The 20,912-nt window shown below is 37.4% G+C and overlaps 1 non-coding gene across 1 annotated transcript; it reads right to left on the bottom strand.

The window, feature by feature from the left end:
* Positions 1 to 576: 576 nt before the first annotated feature.
* On the bottom strand, positions 577 to 707 carry LOC118004799. The gene has a single exon (XR_004677689.1). It is a non-coding gene; the product is annotated as a small nucleolar RNA SNORA63 (small nucleolar RNA).
* Between the last annotated feature and the right edge of the window lie 20,205 nt (positions 708 to 20,912).

The raw sequence follows: 20,912 nt of genomic DNA, 5'->3' as shown, positions 1-20,912 counted from the left end.
GTTAATTTTATTATACCAACAAGTTAACTATCTTGGGTATCCTACCTACTTATCAAAGCCCATTAGAGGTCTATGTTTAACCAGAGGCTGGGGAGGTGCAGAATGATATTAGCTACTAGCAAGAGGAGAAAAAGAAAATTTGAAGAAGTAATGGGCAGTCTGACACTTGCAAGAAAGCCCAATATAGGACCAAATTACCCTAAAATATAATTCCTCATCTCATGCAGTATGTGAAGACAGGCAGTCCCTTCCTCTGTAATAAGGCATTTATCATTACATAAAAACTCATGTTTGTAACATAAACATGTATCACCAAGAGTTAAACTGTGATGTTTGGGTTATGGTTTTTTTTTTTTCCCCCAAAGATTTTGTTTATTTATTTGACAGAGAGAGACGCAGCGAGAGAGGGAACACAAGCAGGGGGAGTGGGAGAGGGAGAAGTAGACTCCCCGCTGAGCAGGGAGCCCGATGCAGGGCTCAATCCCAGGACCCTGGGATCATGACCTGAGCCGAAGGCAGACGCTTAATGACTGAGCCACCGAGGCGCCCCTCAAGTCAGTGTTTTACTTGGTAAACATGTCTGAGACCATGCATCCCTGGCTGCTAAGCACCATGGCGGACAGGGCTAGAAAGGTAACAGCTTTATTTTGAGCAGGGGGCAAAGACAAGGCAGCACTTTACAGCTACACTGTAACTAGATCCTGCATTGGGTTATGTTTAAGAAGGCAAGAAGAAAAGCTTCTTCCCACTCCTCTCTCAAAAAAAAAAAAAAAAAAGAGAGAGAGAGAGAGAGACAGAAAGAGAGAGAGAATTTAAATGATCACTGTCATTTATCTAAGAAAGTTAAACTTTTTCAGATTGCTGAACTTTTGGTTATTGCTGCAACTGGTATAACACTAAATAGTGTTGATCCCTCAGAAAAATCAGAGGGCTGAAGAAGATGGTATCTGGTGAGAATCTTTGTCTCTTGCATATTGGGGAAAATATACCTTAAGGCTCTTTTTTTCTGGTTAAATTTAAGAGCATAGTTAATTTTCTTTGTTCTCCTACCCTCTCCTTCAGTGCAATTCTCTCCCCATCAGTCCCCACCGCCAATCGCTTTCTGTGCTCACTATGTCAACAGGTCCTGACTTGCCCAAACCCAGTGGTAGGAGTTTGGGAACATTGCATTTGAAAGGTGAATTTCTTTTTAACAAGAATCTCTGATCTCTGAGAGAGATTTCCATTCTCCTACTGTAGGACCACAAATAAATGTCCTATTTCTGAAAAAAAAAAAAAAAGTGTGAGTGTATAGCTCAGGTGAATATAAATTTTAAGTATTCAGGTCATCACTTACTACGTGAAATACAATGATGTCCTATTGATAAAATATTAAACCTGTAATGTTTGTATTGGATTCTCCTGGGGTTTCTTGAGGTTGACTGCACAACTCAGTTATGCAATTTTCTTAACCGCAAACTTAATTTTGTGGGAGAAGAGGGAGTAGCCCTTAGTTTTTTTGGAGTTTCCTGGAAGGAGAGAAGCTTATGAAGACATTTAAATGCTCCAATTCATGCCAGTGTCTACAGTTAGACATTTCCTCTGGGGGAAAAAAAAATGCTTAAGCCTTTAAAAGGATTCCGGGAAGATGGTGAAGAAGCATCAGGATTCTGTTCTACCACTACCATTGTACTGGCAAGTTCTGTCTGACGTATTACTTCAGAACTCTGGAGTTTATTGAAGCCTTCCAACTTCCAAGTGAAGCCTCTAGTGGTAAACTGTGGTTATTTCAGTCAACTTCAGCTCTAAACTGAAAAGCAACTATCTATGCCCACCCTTCAGCCCTTTGGCAGGCAGCTGGGCACATGCTCCTGGAGCAGTTTGCACACTGTTTACAGGAGGCAGAGTATGCAATATGGATGTGGTCCTCCAAACATCAGGGATCTGTGTTTCGATTGCTGGTCCTTGCTTCTAATTATGGAGGTCTAGACAAAAGAGATGGGCAGCCATTGTTGCACCCCACTCCCATTGTTGTAAGCCCCTCCTCTTCAGGCTAAAGCAATTTCTGGGAGGTTTGTAGGGAAGGTGCCTTTTTCCCCTCTTCATTAATTCTTCTCTTTTTCTCTTTTTGGATGTCAGATATTGAAGAATAGGACACCGAAAAGCAACCACAAACATGAGAGAAATTCAAAAGTCACCACACACATCCACAGAAAGGTGCAAGCTCAGAAAAGACTCAAGAAGACCCTAAGTTTACATTTCAGGCTAATGCTCTGCATAGACACATAAACACAGCTTACAACCATAGAAACAAACAAAACAGCAAATCTTGGGAAAGGGGAAGAATCAGACTACTAGAGTTAACACATTACGAAATTCAAATGCTCGGTTTTCAAAGCAAAAAAAATCTAAGTCATATAAAGAAGCAGGAAAGTACGGCCCATTCAAAGCAAAACATAAACCAATAGAAATGTCCCTGAGAAAGACCAAATAGTGGCCTACCAGACATTTTCCAGAATAGACCATATGGTATGTCACAAATTAAATCTTAGTAGAATTTAAGGTAGACTTCAAAGTAACTTCTCCAGCCAAAATGGGGTAACACTAGAGTTCACTAATAGAAGGAAAACTGGAAAATTAAAAATTTTGTGGAAATTAAACAACATACTTAAAAAGAAATGAATCAAAGAAGAAATTATGATGGAAATTAGAAAGTACCTAAAAATGAAAATGAAAACATAACATATTAAAACTTAGAGGGTAAAAAGAAGGCACTGCTAAGGGGAAAACTTATAGCCATAAATGCTTACATTAAAAAACCACCAAAAAAATTCTTGATCAACTACCATCTCTACAATTCAGGGAACTCAAGAAAAGAACAAACTAAATGCGAAACTAACTAAAGAAAAGAAATATATACCTCAAAATAACTGAAAGCAGAGTCTTGAAGAGGTATTTATACCAGGTATTTATACCTGAATATATATATTCATAGCAGCATTACTCACAATAGCTAAACATGGGAGCAACCTAAGTGACCATCAACAGATGAAGGGATAAGCAAAAAGGGGCATATACAATGGGCTGTTATTCAGTCTTAAAAAGGAAGGGAATTTTGACACACGTTACACATGGATGAACTTTGAAGACACTATACTAAGTGAAATAAGCCAATCACAAATTACTGTATAAATCCACTTACAGGATGCATGTACAGTAGTCAAAATCATAGAGACAGAAAGTAGAATGGTGGCTGCCAGGAGATGGAGGGGAGAGGGAAATGGGCAGTTTGGTTTTGGGTATGTGGAGTTTCAATTTTGCAAAATGAAAAGAGTCCTGGAGATGGATGGGGGGTGATAGTTGCATAACAGTGTACATAATTGTGCTTAATAGCACTGAGTCCTATACACTTAAAAATGGTTAATACGGCAAATATTAGGTTATATTAGTTATATTTTACTACATTTTTTTTAAGTGAAAGAAAACCATTATCTAATTAAAAAAAAAAAAAAAAAACAAAGCTTAAGACTTTCTATTCTGGCTCTATCAAATACCAGAGATAGAGGAAATCTTACTTCAAACCTGCCATTTTATAGATGAGATCACTGGGGCCAGTGAGTGAAAAATAAGAAACTACTCAACCAATGGAATCTGTATTAACCATAATCTAGATGGTTAGTGCTGTAATGATTAATATAAAGGATATAAGAGGCTTATAGACATACTCCCTACCCTTATGAAACTTACAAGTCTAGTTACTCATTGTTACTCCATTTTACTCAATAAATAACAGAGTATCTCATGGTATTGATAGTAAAGGTCATATAATATCATAGTATTGATGCTAATATCATAAAATCTGCTTTTGTAAATAAAGTTTTATTGGAACACAGACACACCCAAGTATTTATGTATCATCTATGGCTCCTTTTGTATTATAATCACGAGGTTGAGTAGTTGCCATAGAGATTATATATCACCCAAACCTAAAACGTATCCCTTTATCAACTCTGACTTAGAGAAGAATGTCAGCAAAGGCTTGAAAGGCCTTAGAGAAGAGCTGAAAATCAAGACAGGTATTAAATATTGGAGGCAATTTGGAGAGGAGAAAAGACAGAATATGCCTAAGAAGGAAATATGAATGAAGGCATGGAGTAAAAAACAAGTATAGGGTAGAGATTTCTGGATGAGAAGGAGCAGGTTTCTTTTCTTTCTTTTTTTTTTTTTTTTTAAAGATTTTTATTTATTTGTCAGAGAGAGCGAGCATAAGCAGGGGGAGCAGCAGAGGGAGAGGGAGAAGCAGGCTCCTCACTGAGCAAGGAGCCCCATGTGGGACTCGATCCCAGGACCCTGGGATCATGACCTGAGCCGAAGGCAGACACTTAACGACTGAGCCACCCAGGCGTCCCAAGGAACAGGTTTCTAATGGACAGGAGGGGACAGGTGCTATGGAGCCAGATCACAGAGAGCCCTGAGCCAGGCAGAAAAGTATGACTATATAGGTTAGAAATAAAAAACTGTGGAAAGATTTGGGGTATGTGAATGACATGAGGAAAGTCATGTTTAAAGAATTTTAATCTGACTGAGATAGAAGGTGGGGGATACAGAGCTGAAAGCCACTCTGGTGACTGCTCTACTAGAACTAGAGGGACTTGTGATTTCTACCCATCTTAATAATGATAAGATGATATTCCAGAGAGGGGAAAAGGTAAGCTAATTTGCCATCATTTGCTCTTCTGCAATTTCTTGGCAACTACTGTTCCTGCAGCTCTGGTGTTCCATGGCCTGCTTTTGGTGCGGTTGGTCCCAGCTAAGAGGCTCTTTCTGTGACCTCGTGGGAACTTATCCCATAATTGTTGGTTAATTGTCTCCAGGGAGGGCCATTTGGAGGAGGTGAAATCATCATCATTTGACCATGTCTGATGTGAAATTCCTTTTTAAAACAGATTAGTTAAGGGAGGAGGAGGGAGAATGAAAGAATAAAAGAAAACGACAGTTTACTGTAGCTATAGCAAGAGAGAAGCTGTCTCTCACATGATGACATTGACCTCAAGCCAGCTCTTCAGGGAATGGAGAGAATAAATTACCAGGATATGATTTTAGAAGTGATATCCCAGTTGGGCCAGGAGGTCTTTGCAATTAGAAGGTCATTTGTGTGGTTAACAATGTTGCCACAGCCCCGATACTGCTTTCTCTCAAGCCACAGTAGAGAAAATCATCCAAATAAGTGTGGGTTATTATTTTTTTAAAGGAAAGCTGAAGAGCATTTACTTAGTCCTTAGTGGTGTAGCAGGCAATGTGGAATATCTTTCATCTAAATGAAAAATTGGAAACATAACTTTTATGCCTAGATACTATCAGGGAAATCAAGATATTAATATACAGGCTGAGAGAAAATGAAGCTGAAATAAATTCGCTCCTTTTATTTAATGGCTGAGGTTGGGATTTTTTTTTTTCCAGTGGAAAAGTAAACCAATCCAATTTCTTTTGGCTAATTGTAAGCTCTTTGTGACTGGGGTTGTTCATAAATTTCCATTGCATTTCACAGTACCTAACATTGTGCTGGGGTATAAAAAAGTGCTTTCAAATGCCAGCACTGAACCCCCAAATCCTCTACTAGCCATCTGACCCCAGTAAGGGTTTGAGAGTGTGAGATGCTGAGCACAGATGCTGGACAACTTTAAGTCTTGTTTCCTTCTATAACGCTCTGCACTAACAGCCTACCTGGCTCATTCTCTCCTTTGCTCCTCCATGTCTATAACTTCTGGTACAAAAGAAAGGCAAAAAAGGATGGAGACAAGTCCAGGGAGTAGGAGATGGGGTCACAGTTGGGAACTTGGAGGATTATACTACACTTAGAGCCTGATTCTTAGAAAATATTTAATGTGATGGGATGATACCTCTGTTCACCAACCTCAATGACCTCTACATATCATAGTCAGTCTCCTAGTCTTCACACACAGAGCCAATTTTGAGCATTTGGGATGGTACTGCTCTGAACGACTCAGGCTTTCTCACTTGGCAATGACTTTGACTAAGGGTATACACTAGTGTCTGATGAGGTTGTGACTAAGAGAAGGAGAAGGTCTCATCAGTGTCCTTAAAGGGCATACAGGTAAACAGCTCAGGAACTTCAAAGGCTAGAGACACACATGGCAAGTTTGAAAGGAAAAAAGAAATTAATATATACTACTCATTTCATAATGGCATGGCTATAGAGCTCATTAAATTCAGTTACTACAAAACTCAGTGGCCATTCTACCCTTCAGGTCATGACTGGAGATGCAATTCAGCAAGGATCAGGAAGATGGGTTTTGTAGGAAAAGGATATGATTGCACATCTCTTACATCTAGAACTGGGGTATGAGCAGTGAAGGTGGGGACAGGTGTGAACAAATGCTATCCCACTATCGTATTTTGATTCACATAATTCACATACTTCATAGCATCAAGTGCCTTTTAGAGCCTCTTAAAACCTGGCCACCTGTGCTCTGTTTTCTCTATGGTGAATGAGGTTGGAATTTGTGCTTTTTTTCAGGAAGATCAGAATTTGAACCCAGTTTTGCGGCTTCCTTACTGTTTGACTTTGTAACAGTTGTTTCTCCTTTCCAAACTTGAGTATTCTCACATGTCAAGTGAGACTATTATAATAATGAATATTAGAGTTGTGGGTATGAAGATGAAATAGGTTTAGTTAAGTGCATAAAGATGGCTCATAGTGAATGTTAATCCTTTCAATATCTTGGTAGGGTAAGAAGCAGATGGTAGAGGGGCAAAATCATTTGACTTGGTGTTAGAAAACCTTGGTCTTACAAGTAGCAGCTAACTTGCATGTGGCCTTGGATAAAGCAGGGAGGTTCTCTGTGCCTCTAGTCTCCTGGCTGAAAAATGAGAGGGGTCATTTTTGAAAAAGCATATGAGTATCTTCAAAAAGGTACATACCACAGAAAGCAGCACAGAAAAGAAATTTTGTTGGGAAGGGGAAGGCATCTTTCAAAATCTACCTGAAATTTTGCTAAGATCAGGACTTTATCTTAGGAATTTTGCAAGAAATACATATACTTTCATGCAGTACATAGCCTTAATAATAACAAAGTGACTACAAACTATAAATAGTCTAAACAAATGTGCCTTAATATTAAGGATAATGACTGTAATTTATGAGCATATATCATGACCCAAACTGAGCTGATGCTTTATACAAAGCATCTCTTTTCTAAAGAGCCTGTATTTAGGTGAGGAAACAGAGTTGCAGATATGTTAAGTTTACAGGTCCCACAAATCAGAAATAGTGGAAATGGAATTCCAATCCAGGTTTCTTTGGCTCTCATTGGAGTCTCCCTTATAGCAAGGCATTTCTTGTATCCAAATCAGCGTTGGCCTTTCAATGTGATACTGTCAAGAAACAATACCTATTCAGCTCCTGCAGCAGAATCTAAATCTTTCTTGGTATTCCACTTCAGAATTTGCGCCCAGAAGCACATAAATAAATCCTTCTCATTCCTTTTTAACCACAGCCTGTTTAAAGTCCAAATGTTTTCGTAACTTCAGATTTCACACTTACTAACCAGAATTAATTCCAACTATAATTTTAATTGTGAAAAACCAAAACTATGTTCAAAGACACACTTTTGCTATGATGGAGAATAGCTGAAACAATACTGTTTTGAAGGCAATTCCAAAAACCAGTCCCAGAAATGGCTCACTCTACTGAAATGATTGTATGGCCTGCTTAGTTGAGTGCTTTGACTATAAAAGGAACTTTTTTTTAAGGCCTTCCTAGTGGTATGGATCTTAAAATTTTAGCCTCAGTGCCTCATTAAATTCCTTGCTACCACCGCTCCTAAATATACTACATAACTAAGGTGTAAGAGCTCTACATTAGTGGGATAGACACACCAACATAGAGAAGAACAGAAGATCATAGAGAATCTGTCTCATCTCTCTGGTTACTTTTCTAAATTACTCTGGGATCAGTCTTGTTTTCCTCCTAGAAAACCTAATCTGGAACCCCCATCTTTTTTTTTTTTTCTCAAAGATTTTATTTATTTATTTGACAGAGAGAGACACAGCAAGAGAGGGAACACAAGCAGGGGGAGCGGGAGAGGGAGAAGCAGGCTTCCTGCCGAGCAGGGAGCCCAATGTGGGACTCGATCCCAGGACCCTGGGATCATGACCTGAGCCAAAGGCAGACGCTTAACAACTGAGCCACCCAGGTGCCCCCTGGAACCCCCATCTTGAGAATCAATTGCTGTATATGTTGATGTGGAACTGAGGGACTCAGAGTTTGACCCATTAGTCTTTTTCTAGTTGTGAGAGGCAGATCAAAGAAAACATTCACGGTACCCAGACGCTTTGCAGATGGAATTTAAAAACAAGATTTACAAAAAAAAAAATCATTCATGGATTTTCTTAGTTATTTTTAACAAAGATTTCCTTGTATACAATATCCTAAACTGTTACCTTCATTTTGTCACTTGAAATGAAGTGACTGGACTACATGGCTTATTTCTAAGGTCTCCTCCAATTTTAATAATCCCAGGTTTCATGGATGATTCCCCCCAGAAAGTGAGGTGAGAAATCTTTAGTAATGAGATTTCCCATACTTCCTTAGGAGTATGCTGAGGGGCATATTCTGAGGAAGCTGGAATTCAGGTAACTTTCTTCCTCTTCTTTCCATACCAGCTCCTTCTAATGATGAATCCATGTAACAGTCTTTAAAAAAAAAAAAAAACAAAACTATCCATTTCTTTGTGTCTTCCTCAATTTCTGTCATAAGTCTTCTGTAGTTTTCAGAGTACAGGTCTTTTACCTTTTTGGTTAGGTTTATTCTTAGGTATCTTAAGGTTTATTGTACAATTGTAAATGGGATCAATTCCTTGATTTCTCTTTCTGCGGCTTCATTGTTAGTGTATAGAAATGCAACTGACTTCTATGCATTGATTTTATATCCTGCGACTTTGCTAAAATCCTGAATCAGTTTAACAATTTTTTGGTGGAGTCTTTTGGGTTTTCTGCATAGAGTATCATGTCATTTGCAAAGAGTGAAAGTTTGACTTCTTTGCCTATTTGGATACTTTTACTTCCTTTTGTTGTCTGATTGCTGAGGTTAGGACTTCTAGTACTATGTTGAACATTAGTGAGAGCAGACATCCCTATTGTGTTCCTGACATTAGGGGAAAAGCTCTCAGTTTTTCACCATTGAGGATATTTGCTGTGGGTCTTTCACATATGGCTTTTATGATGTTGAGGTATAGTCCCTCTTATCCCTACATTGTGGAGGATTTTTATCAAGAATGGATGCTGTATTTTGTCAAATGCTTTTTCTGCATCTACTGAGAAGATCATATGGTTCTTATCCTTTTTTTATTGATGTTCTGTATCACACTGATTGATTTGCAGATGTTGAACCACCCCTGTAGCCCAGAAATAAATCCCACTTGGTTGTGGTGAATAATCCTCTTAATTAGTTGTTAAATACGATTAACTAGTATCTTTTTGAGAATTTTTGCATCCTGTTCATCAGGGATATTGGTCTATAATTCTCCTTTTTAGTGGGGTCTTTGTCTGATTTTGGGATCAAGGTAATACTGGCTTTGTAGAGTGACTTTGGAAGTTTTCCTTCCATTTCTATTTTTTGGAACAGTTCCAGAAGAATAGGTATTAATTATTCTTTAAATGTTTGGTAGAATTCCACAGGAAAGGCATCCAACCCTGGACTCCTATTTGTTGGGAGATTTTTGATTACTGATTAAATTTCTTTGGTTATGGGTCTGATCAGGTTTTCTAATTCTTCCTGTTTCAGTTTTGGTAGTTTATATGTTTCTGGGAATTTATCCATTTCCTCCAGATTGCCTAATTTGTTGCCATGTAATTGCTCATAATATTCTCTTATAGTTGTTTGTATTTCTGTGGTGTTGGTTGTGATCTCAGATTGGAAGAACAAATATTGTGTAAATGTCTATGTTACCCAAAGCAATCTACACATTCAGTGCAATCCCTATCAAAATACCACCACCATTTTTCACAGAGTTGGAACAAACACTTCTAAAATTTGTATGGAACCAGAAAAGACCCTAAATAGCCAAAGTAATGTTGAAAAACAAAACCAAAGCTGGAGGTATCACAATTCTGGACTTCAAGGTGTATTAAAAAGCTGTAGTTATCAAGACAGTATGGTACTGGCACAAAAACAGACACATAGATCAATGGAACAGAATAGAGAATCCAGAAATGAACCCTCAACTCTATGGTCAACTAATTTTCGACGAAGCGGGAAAGAATATTCAATGGAAAAAAGACAGTCTCTTTAACAAATGGTGTTGGGAAAATTGGACAGCCACATGCAGAAGAATGAAACTGGACCACTTTCTTACACCAAACACAAAAATAAATTCAAAGTGGATGAAAGATCTCAATGTGAGACAGGAATCCATCAAAATCCTAGAGGAGAACACAGGCAGCATCCTCTTTGACCTCAGCTGCACCAACTCTTTTTTTTTTTTTTTTTTAAAGAGAGAAAGAGCACAAGCAGGGGGAGCAGCAGGCAGAGGGAGAAGCAGGCTTCCTGCATGAGCAGGGAGCCCGATGCGGGGCTAGATCCCAGGACTCTGGGGTCATGACCTGAGCCGAAGGCAGCGGTTTAACCGACTGAGCCACCCAGGTGCCCCTGCACCAACTCTTACTAGACACATCTCCAGAGGTAAAGAAAACAAAAGCAAAAATGAAATACTAGGACTTCATCAGGATAGAAAGCTTTTTCACAGTAAAGGAAATAATCAATGAAACTAAAAGGCACCCTGCGACCCAGCAGGTGCACTACTAGGTAGTTATCCAAAGGATACAAACATAGTGATTCAAAGGGGCACATGCATCCCAATGTTTATAGCAGCAATGTCCACAATAGTCAAAATATAGAAAGAGTCCAGATGTCCATCAACAGATTAATGGATAAAGAAGATGTGGTATGTGTGTATATATATGTATATACATTATATACACATGTATGTATCTACATACATTCAACGGAATATTACTCAGCCATCAAAAAATGAGATCTTGCCATTGCAACGACGTGGATGGAACTAGATGGTCTTATGCTAAGCAAAATAAGTCAGTTAGAGAAAGACAAATACCACATGATAATATGATTTCACTCATATGTGAAATTTAAGAAACAAAACAAATGAACATAGGAGAGGGGAAGGAAAAATAAGACGAAAATTGAGAGGGAGGCAAACCACAGAGATGCTGAACTCTACTAGGAAACAAACTGAGGGTTTCTGGAGGGGAAGGGGGTGGGAAGATGAGGTAATTGGGTGATGGGCATTAAGGAGGCACTTGATGTAATGAGCACTGGGTGTTATATGCAACTGATAAATCCCTAATTTCTACCCCTGAAACTAATAATACACTATATGTTAACCAAATCAAATTTAAATTAAAAAATTAAAAAATCTATCATTGTTTTATACTAATTGAACTGCTTAACATCTGTACATGTTTCCTATCTTGGCTCATTCCATTCATTGTTATCAAACACTGTGATTCCTAACAGGTCACAAAATGCATCCAAATGTATAGCAAATAATGCAACTAATTCAACAAGTTTGTTTTTTTTTGAGCTAATTACATGTTTAGGAGCTAAAATGAAGGGTTTTATTAACACTTTGACCTTTAACTTTCTGTATGACCTAGAGTACTCCTTAGCACCAATATTTTATTTAAAATGACCTGGTTTGGAGAGATGAGCCTTAAGGTTTTTTCAGCTCTAAAATTCTATTACTCTTCACTGTGCTAAGCAGAGAAGTATATACAGAGTAACCTAAAACACAGTTCTACCCCAAAGAGTGGAAAATGGGGCACCTGGGTGGCTCAGTTTTTAAGCGTCTGCCTTTGGCTCGGGTCATGATCCTACAGTCCCGGAATGGAGTCCCCTATTGGGCTCCAGGAAGCCTGCTTCTCCCTCCCCCCCTCACCTGGCTTGTGTTCCCTCTCTCGCTGTCTCTTTCTATCAAATAAATAAATAAAATCTTAAATGAAAAAGATGTGGAAAATCAGATTGTTAAGCTAATTATGGCTCCCATGTAAAAGGCCTTGCATGCCAGTGGGCAGTCTGTGAGGGCTTTTGAACAGGACAGTACTGCTGATACAAGTTTATTTGTTTGTTTATTTATTGATTTCTGAAAAAAGTTTTAGCTGGAATAAAACAAAATCCTGAGGGAGACAGCATAATGGCATATAGATGCTATGGTACTAACCAGTGGTAGAGAGGAAAGTTGAGCAGACTTACTAAAGAGAAGGTCAAGTGACCTATTAGGTCCCACTTTTGCATTGCTTCAACAGATTCATTTGTTCGTGTTTTGTAATAATATTGTAACATTATTATTTTTTGCCAATTTACGGTAAAAAACAAAGTATTGATAAACAGGTATATTTTTGTTCCCTTATCGTATTTTTAAAATACACATATTTCCTGTCTTCCAAAAGAAGGCAGAGTCATTAGTAAACCCATACCTGCCTCATTTTTGTAAGGGAAAAGAGAAATTTAAGAGACAAAATTCTGTAAGCCCCTATGGGAATCAATAAAGTTTGAAAGATAAAATTAAACAATCTGGTTAGAATTTTTATGAAGTGAATTTTTATTGAGAGCTTCTAAATACACATTACCACTTCACTCTTTATTACTGATTCTTTTGCCATTTCTTTGCCTCCTTTCCTCACATATAAAGTTGTGATAATGATAGTACTGACTTCAACAACTCATGAGGATTAAATGCAACAAATATTGTAAATTAGTCAAAATAAAGAGAAAAATCATCTCTGATTGTTTTTGTTGTGATTGCTCAAATCCATTTTATTAGAGTTCTACCACTTAAAACAACTATCTATCTAATCTCTCAATACTCAGTTTCTTCATCTGTAAAACAGTAACAACTCTTTCTTGGGATAGCTGTGAGGAGTAATGAGAGCAGGAGCATGAAGAGGATACAATGGCTGACACATGATCAACCCTGAATAGATGGTAGCAGTTATTGTATCTATAACTTACACATATTAAAATTCATGCTGGATAAAGGGAAAGAGGTAGTAGCCAGGCTTTGATTTATTTAAGATTGCTACTTTGGGTTTTGGAAAAGGAAATACTATCACTGGTAACAAAATGACCTTAGTACTGGATCCCTTAAGAAATACAAAGGCAGGGCGCCTGGGTGGCTCAGTTGGTTAAGCGACTGCCTTCGGCTCAGGTCATGATCCTGGAGTCCCAGGATCGAGTCCCGCATCGGGCTCCCTGCTCGGCGGGGAGTCTGCTTCTCCCTCTGTCCCTCCCCCCTCTCATGTGCTCTCTCTCATTCTCTCTCTCTCAAATAAATAAATAAAATCTTAAAAAAAAAAAAAAGAAATACAAAGGCAACAGAGGCTAAAAAGTCAAGCTAAGTATATTACCAACTCTTTTTCAGAAGGGAAATAAAGGTAGATAGATAGATAGATACATACATACATACACATACAATATACACTTGACAAACTATTCCAAATCATTTTGCAAAAGTTTCTAGTAAACTTTGTCTTTTGTTCTCAGGAATTAAATATTATATATATATATATATGATATATTATATATATATATAAAATATTATATATATATATATATACATTTCTCTATCAAGATAGCACATGTTAAAAAAAGATAATATGGAGATCAGAATAAAGCATAAAAGGTAAGCTTGGAAATTACATATAAATTTCCTATCAAGAGGCAAAAGAATGTTGTATTAGCATAGTTCCTTCCAGTCTTTATTTTTTTTTAAGATTTTATTTATTTGAGAGCGAGAACGGGAGAGAGCAGGAGAAGGAGAAACAGACTCCCCACGGAGCAGGGAACCTGATGTGGGACTCCATCTCAGGACCCTGGGATCATGACCTGAGCTGAAGGCAGACGATTAACTGCCTGAGCCACCCAGGCAACCCCCAGTCTTTTTTTTATAGTTTCATTAGGTGAATTCATACTCTCTATGAAATGCTGTATCCCAATTTTACTTAAAATCATATTATCAGCACATTGTGAAAATTTTTAAAAATATTAAATAACTATACAATATTATCCCAAAATTAAAAAAAAAATTAGGTTAATAGATACCCTTTTCACATGACTCTTGTTCTCAAAGAGGCTAAGGAGTTGGGGGATTAATTAAGTACCCGCTGAGCAAAACATGAGAGTCCCTGTATTGTACTAGCCTTATGGGATGGAGAAATACAAAGTATTTAGAGAAAGATACAAATTCAGCTAAATACAAAAAATTAGACTTTTAGCTTTAAGGTAGAGATGCTTTTGAAGAAAGGGACAGAAGGAAGAAGGAAGGGAGAAGGAAGGAAGCAAGAAAAGCAAAGAGTCATAAAACAGTGTTTTTCACACCATGGGTTGTGATTTATCAGCATTTATCAAGAAAATGAAAATGAATAGAAGAGAAAATATTAGAGAGCATTGCATATAATACTGGTAAATACTGTCTATGAAATTTTGTTCCAGTTATATTACCCACTCTGTCATGATAGAGATGCATTTCTAACTGTGAATATTAGGGGGTGGAGCAGAAATGTTTAAAAAACACTACTAGACTACTAAAACTTTGGTCTTTGCATCATTACTGAAGTCCACTGGGCCTACTAATACCTTAACTTTATAGAAGTTTAAGATCCAGAGAAGAATTATTTGCTCAAGGTTACAGGACACAGGGAGTCAGAGCCTGATTCCACTCCACTGCCCTTTTCACACTACACCAAATATTAAGTTATGAATTGTATTTTTTTCTGTCAAACTCACAATTTGTTCCATATCCTTTGTTCAGTTCCCTTTCAGATTATCTTTAGTTCTACTGAAAGCCTGTTGACTAATTGGAGTCTTGTTTGCCACACTGAATGAAGGACTTGGACAAAGCCATGGTATGGAGACAGAACTAAAATTACAGTTTCCAATGCAATGGCATTTGCATTTCTAACCCTACAGTGTTTTTATAATCTTATTGTAAATATAGTCAATGTCAAATTGTATGGTGATTACACAAAAAACAAAACAAAACAAAAAAACCACTCTGTGAGCCAAGAGAACATCCTCAGGTATTATGCCTTTAAGTTAAAATTTATCAAAATGAAATGAGAGGGGGTAGGAAGGGGGGATAGAGGCACAATGCAGTTTGCATTCTTCAGAAGCCTTGCTCAATAAGTACTGAGTTTTGATCGATTGATACAGTGTCATATTTGACTAAAGAGGTGGGGAAGTTGCTACTGTCGCTTTGTGCTGGATGGCAGCAGAATGCACCATTGATTTTATATGTTGGATGGGTTGTCAGTGTATAGTGCATTGTTGATTTTGATTTTTATAGCCAACATGTTTCCTTTAATTGGATCATTTGTAAAAGAGAGGAGGGGACCTGTTCCCCTTTGACAGTGACTGATTACAATCATTTCATGTTTGTCAATATTTGATAAACCCACTGTTACCCAACAACATGGCTGCCTTTATGCATTTGTTCATTCTGGTTCCACTTCTTTATTTACCCCAGCATTACATGTGACTGATCTGCCCCCATTTTCACTCACAATTCACTGCTATATTTACTCTTTCAGCAACAGACACTCAATTTTTTCTTAAGTTTGCCAAGCAAGTCCCTTCTGACAATAACAACCAGTCTACTTCCCAACATTCTCTTTGGTCTCCAGCCCCTATGATCCTCTTTCCTTTGGCAATTGTTACAAACTGTCAAGTTATGCAGGATATTACAAATATCCACCATGAGCCTGTAGTTGTCATACGTTTTGAACTATCAGATCCTAAAATTTCCTAGAGGAAAGAACAATCCACTGCTATCCATCATCTTTACTCTATTATATTGGGATTTTTCCATACCTGTAGATGATAGCCTGTAAATTCACTTTGGGCGGAGACCATGGTTCTTATAATCTTTCATTTGTTCCCAGAAAGCACCATTATATGTAATTAAGAGGGATTATGAAATGGTGTTTTATGTCCTAGATGTTCATTTATTTGACAGCTGCTAATTTTGTCTTTTGTACTCTACAGTTGACAGTGTCTTCCAGAAAGATTACCAATTTGGTTGTGGTCCTTGTTCTTCTTTACAATAAAAGAGAATCTTCCTAGCCCCTGTTTTCACCTAACTTCCTTAGACTCAGACTTGGAAATGTTTCTGAGGTAAAAACAGATGTTTTTTGGAACAGGAATATTAGTGGGAAAAGACTAGACTACAATGAGAGGTCTGAATAATGATCCTGTGGACCTTGGGCAAGTCATTCAACTTATCAGTGTCAGAATTTATTCACCTATAAATTTTGAGGATTATATTAAATAGCTTTGAAGATCCCTTTTACAGTTCCTTACAATTCCATGGTTCTTACTTACGAGACTTCAGTGCTCCCTGACAGAAGATTGCAAGGCAAGCTATGTATTTTTCAGAGACTTTCTAAAGTAGGTAGATGATTCAGGAAAATTGAGGCATCCTACTGTTCACTCTTTGGACAAATGTTGCCAGACTGCCTCTAGATGTTCTCCAAGTAATGATGGATGATAATACTGCTACTCTTTTTTTTCCCCCTGTATTCTACAAATCATATGCCTTGTTGACAGGTTTCCCTATTTGTGCCAAGGATGAGTGTTTCAGAGACCAATTCTTTTTAATTAGAGGATTCTGACAGCACATAGTCAAATATAGCATATTGGTTATTTGCAGGTACAGATATTCACTGTAACCTCATTGACATGAGAAAAACCAATACAACTGGAATTTGTGAGATTCAGAGGAAGATACTGGCTGTATGGAAAAAATAAATATGAAAATGCTGCTTTGTAGGCATTTCTCACTTAGCATTATATACAAGGAGACATTTTCATTTATTTAGAATATTTGGAAATCTGGAGTAATAGCATTAGAAAAAAACATGTGAACTAGGATTTCGTATACAATGTAACTACTGTCATGTTTAAGATCTAAACTAACTTTACTAAGGATAGACTGGAGTCTGACCTGAGTGGGGCAACAAATTTGAAATAGTTTTCTTTTTTGCTGATTATTACCTTCGACTTTACTATAAAATTTATCTTCCCACCTCTTAGAAGAGGCTGCTTCTAGATTTAACAGATAACATTTTGGTAGATAAAACTCAATTCCTTCCATTAGGGACCTCTGTGGTGGTGAGTGGGGCCTGCTCCTGGACACCCCTCCCTTTCTGCTTCCTCTTTTTTTCTCCTCTAGTGGGTTGATTTCTGGGCAACTGATAGAAAAGATCAAGTATTTCTTACTTGTGAACCCGCAGACAGCCTATATGTGGTGGGTATTCAAGTTGTAGTTCAGAGGGGTACATGTTAAATCCTACAAGAGAGAAATTTTCTGATGTGGAGAATGGCCCTCATAGCTTAGCTTCTCATCAGTTCTTCTCATTCCAATTCTTGGTAATATATAAGATATTTTACTATTGGGGAATCCTCTAATATCAGAGGCATCTTTTGGATAAGATATGTAAGTCATTTCAAGACTATGTATGCTTGATGCATACAGTTGGCCCAAGGAAAACACTTACTTTATACACCTTTACTACTTCAATGATATGAGTGCATGGATGTCCCTTCTTTTTTTCTACAGATTCTTTCCAATTCTTTTTCACCTATTCAAATAGGTCCAAGGTCAGATCAGCTAGAATGATATCTCAACAGATGCTTAACCAGGGAATGAGAATCAGTTTTCTGGCAGATACCATTAAGTTCTACAAAGAATTGGATATTGAAACACTCCCTTCCCAACAGAGAGAGAAAAGAAAAAGTCAACATTATCTCCCAAGACTGACATCTCACAGTTAAGTAAATTTTCTTGAATTCTTCATCTTTCCTTTATATAGGCTGAAGTTCTGAGAAACAGAACTGGGCTCTAGAGGAATATGCATTGCATCATGACTTACTTTAGAATGTGTGTACTTGGGACTTGTTTTTGGCTTCGTGATTTTGATTTTAATCTAATAGGAGTGGAACATTCCATTCAATATCATTGTACATAATCTGGATTTGTGCTGTATCAAGAGACTCTGAATGTACTGAAAACTTCTCTTTGTTCTTGAAATGGCCAAATCACAGATTTATGAATAATTTGAGGTTTAAACTGAAACTACTAGATAATTTTAAGACCAAAAAAAACCATTATTTGCTTAGGTGCCAGAAATTTCACCCACCCTAGCTTTAGTACCATCAATGCAAATGTCAAGACAGTGAAAAAGGCAAATGATATCTTAATATTATAATAAAAGTAGGGATCTGCCATCCACACTTTGAGGTCAGCTGGCCATGTCAGGGAAAACCCAAGGATTAGCAACCAGAGCATCTAATTATTCAAAGTTATATTAAACATTCCACTTATAGTTGGGTGGGTTGAAGAAAGCAAGATCAGATATCATGCCAATATCTAACACTCTATGGTCCCCATCTTACGCTGCATACTCTTAAGGAGAGAATGGTAAAGAGAATCCAAAAGAAGTACAAGAAATAGTACCACCATTTCAGAAGGCATAGGTCCATCAAAACATTCCCAAAACCATACATGACAAAGTTCACAAAGGAATGTTACAGAAAGTGTGTGTCATCTTCATTTACGTCAAAAAGGGAGAGTGTGGACCAGTGTAAGTCATGAAAGTGCAGGTAAAATCAAAGAGAGAGGAAATCATTTCCAAGCAGGTCAGCTTCCATACCTGGGCCACACTGTATTTACTGCTGTTAGGTGTAAAAAGGACACATAGCCAAAATCTGGTATTCAAAACACAAGGCAAGCAGGGAATTCTCTCCAGCCTTATTGTGCAGTGAGTGTTGTTGGCTTTATTTTTCCCTTTCTTCTTTTTTCTGCTTTTAAGGGTTTCAGTCATTTTTATTCATTTCAACAGCAGGTGTGAAATAGTAGGCTGTCATCTGCCTTTTTGTAGTGCTGCGGGCCAAAATTATAAATGGGTTGACATTAATGGCAGTCCAGAATTTAGTGCTGTATTGGTAGATGGTATTGAAAATGTTTTGATATGACAGATGGAATGCCTACTGCTGAAACTTCAGTTAGACTTTAGCTGGATACATCTGGCAGAGACTTTTTTTATGCTTGGCTGTTGGTATTCAGTTTTTAAGGCATTTCTTCATCTTTATACTCCATTCTTCTTTCTCTCTTTTCTCTGATGTTTAATTTCTTTGTCTTTTTTCTTTGTCTCCAAATTTTGGCATGACTAAGTGCTAATGGAGAGTGAGGATGGTCTCCTCAACTGAAAAGAGCAGGGCTTGAATAAGAAGAACTGAGACTTCTTATCCTTTATCAAACCTACTCAGGAAGGAAATGCCCAAGATCTTTTGTAATGCATACACCTATCCTACTCTACACACACACACACACACACACACACACACACACACACACGCAAAATCTGGTTAAACTAAACATCAGGAGAGCTCTGGCAGGCAGAATTCTCTAAACTCAGCTGGATAGGTTACTTTGCAGAAAAATAACAGTGTTCCATGTTTAAATAAGTTTGTGAAATGTTGGTTAAACAACGATAAGTGAATTTCTTTTCCAAAGAACTCCTCAGAGTCTTTGAAGAGTGATTTTCAATGTATGTTTTCTTTCAGTCACTATGGTCCCTAGATTGTTACTTCTTAGGGTCTCTTGGTTAATTTTACTTATCCTTGGAAGACTTGTTCTGTTAGAGTGGACAAATGTTGACCTTAACTACTTTATGCGAAAGACTATCTTTCCCACATTACTTTCCTCAAGAGTTTCAGAGATAAAAATATTTCTTTTTTTCCCCACCTTGTGAACTCTGTACTTGCTCACACACATTTTTCTCAATTGTGTAAGGTGGGCTTTTGTACTAGGCTGCCTCAAGTGCAAATTTCCTACTACCTAAGTTTTTAGGAACTTCAATTTGAAGAGTCACAGTATAGAGCTTGTCTCTGAAAATTTAAGATGATAGCTCATCCCATCCTTAAAAATAAGAAATACCTTTGCTTTTACTTCTTGAAACGTCTCTTTAAAGATTTATTTTACTGTTTCTCTTGAAAATATCTGAGCACTTACCATTTCCTGTATTGTCAGTAGCAAATATCTTTTTGAGTAAAATTTATCAATTCTTTAAATATTTGTATATTTCATTATATAAAACATTTGGAACTTGTTCAGATAATTCTAATGTCTATATCCAACATAGATTGGGCCACATGAAATAGGGTAACACTTTATTTTATGGAAATAAGGTAGATGGTTTGAAAAGAAATCACTACTTAAACTCTTGAGAGAGGGTACATTAGGTAGAGTGAGGAGGATGGAGACTATATGAAATTGTCAAATAGCACATCACCTGATAAAGAACAAAGAGCTGTGTGTAGAGTTGTGACACTATGAAGAACAATTAGTTTATGTTAACTGTGAAAGGAGTAAAGAATTCATGGAGATTGAATTTGGGCTGGACCCTGAGAATGCTCTGGGTGTAGGAGGGTATTCCAGGCAGTAGAAACCGCTGGAATGAAATAACACCTAGAGATGTGAAGATATATGATATGTTTGGAGAATTTCTAGAAGTCTGGTTAGGGTAAAATATCATGTATACAGGTAGAGTTGGGTTAAGCTATGGAGTCCTAGTCCTAAAAGCTCAATTCAAGCCATAATGTGAAGACAATGGATTGCTGAGAGAATTGGCTTTTATTCTGCAGATAGAGTTAAACCAAAATGAATATGGAAGCAGGCAGGTCTCATGTGCAGATGCATATCTGACTGAGGGTTCTGAAATGGAAACAATAAAAAAAATGAATTGAGACTAACTTATTGGAGCAAGAACAAGATAGTGAAGTTCTTTTATTATTGTAAACCTTGATTTATTTGTGACCTGGTTAACTCTTTTACGTT

This window comes from Mirounga leonina, unplaced genomic scaffold (genome assembly GCF_011800145.1).
Source record: "Mirounga leonina isolate KUSES-001 unplaced genomic scaffold, KU_Mleo_1.0 Mir_93, whole genome shotgun sequence".
Lineage (NCBI taxonomy): Eukaryota > Metazoa > Chordata > Mammalia > Carnivora > Phocidae > Mirounga > Mirounga leonina.
The sequence above is the reverse complement of the archived record's forward strand: the minus strand, read 5'-3'. Positions and strand labels throughout refer to the sequence as shown.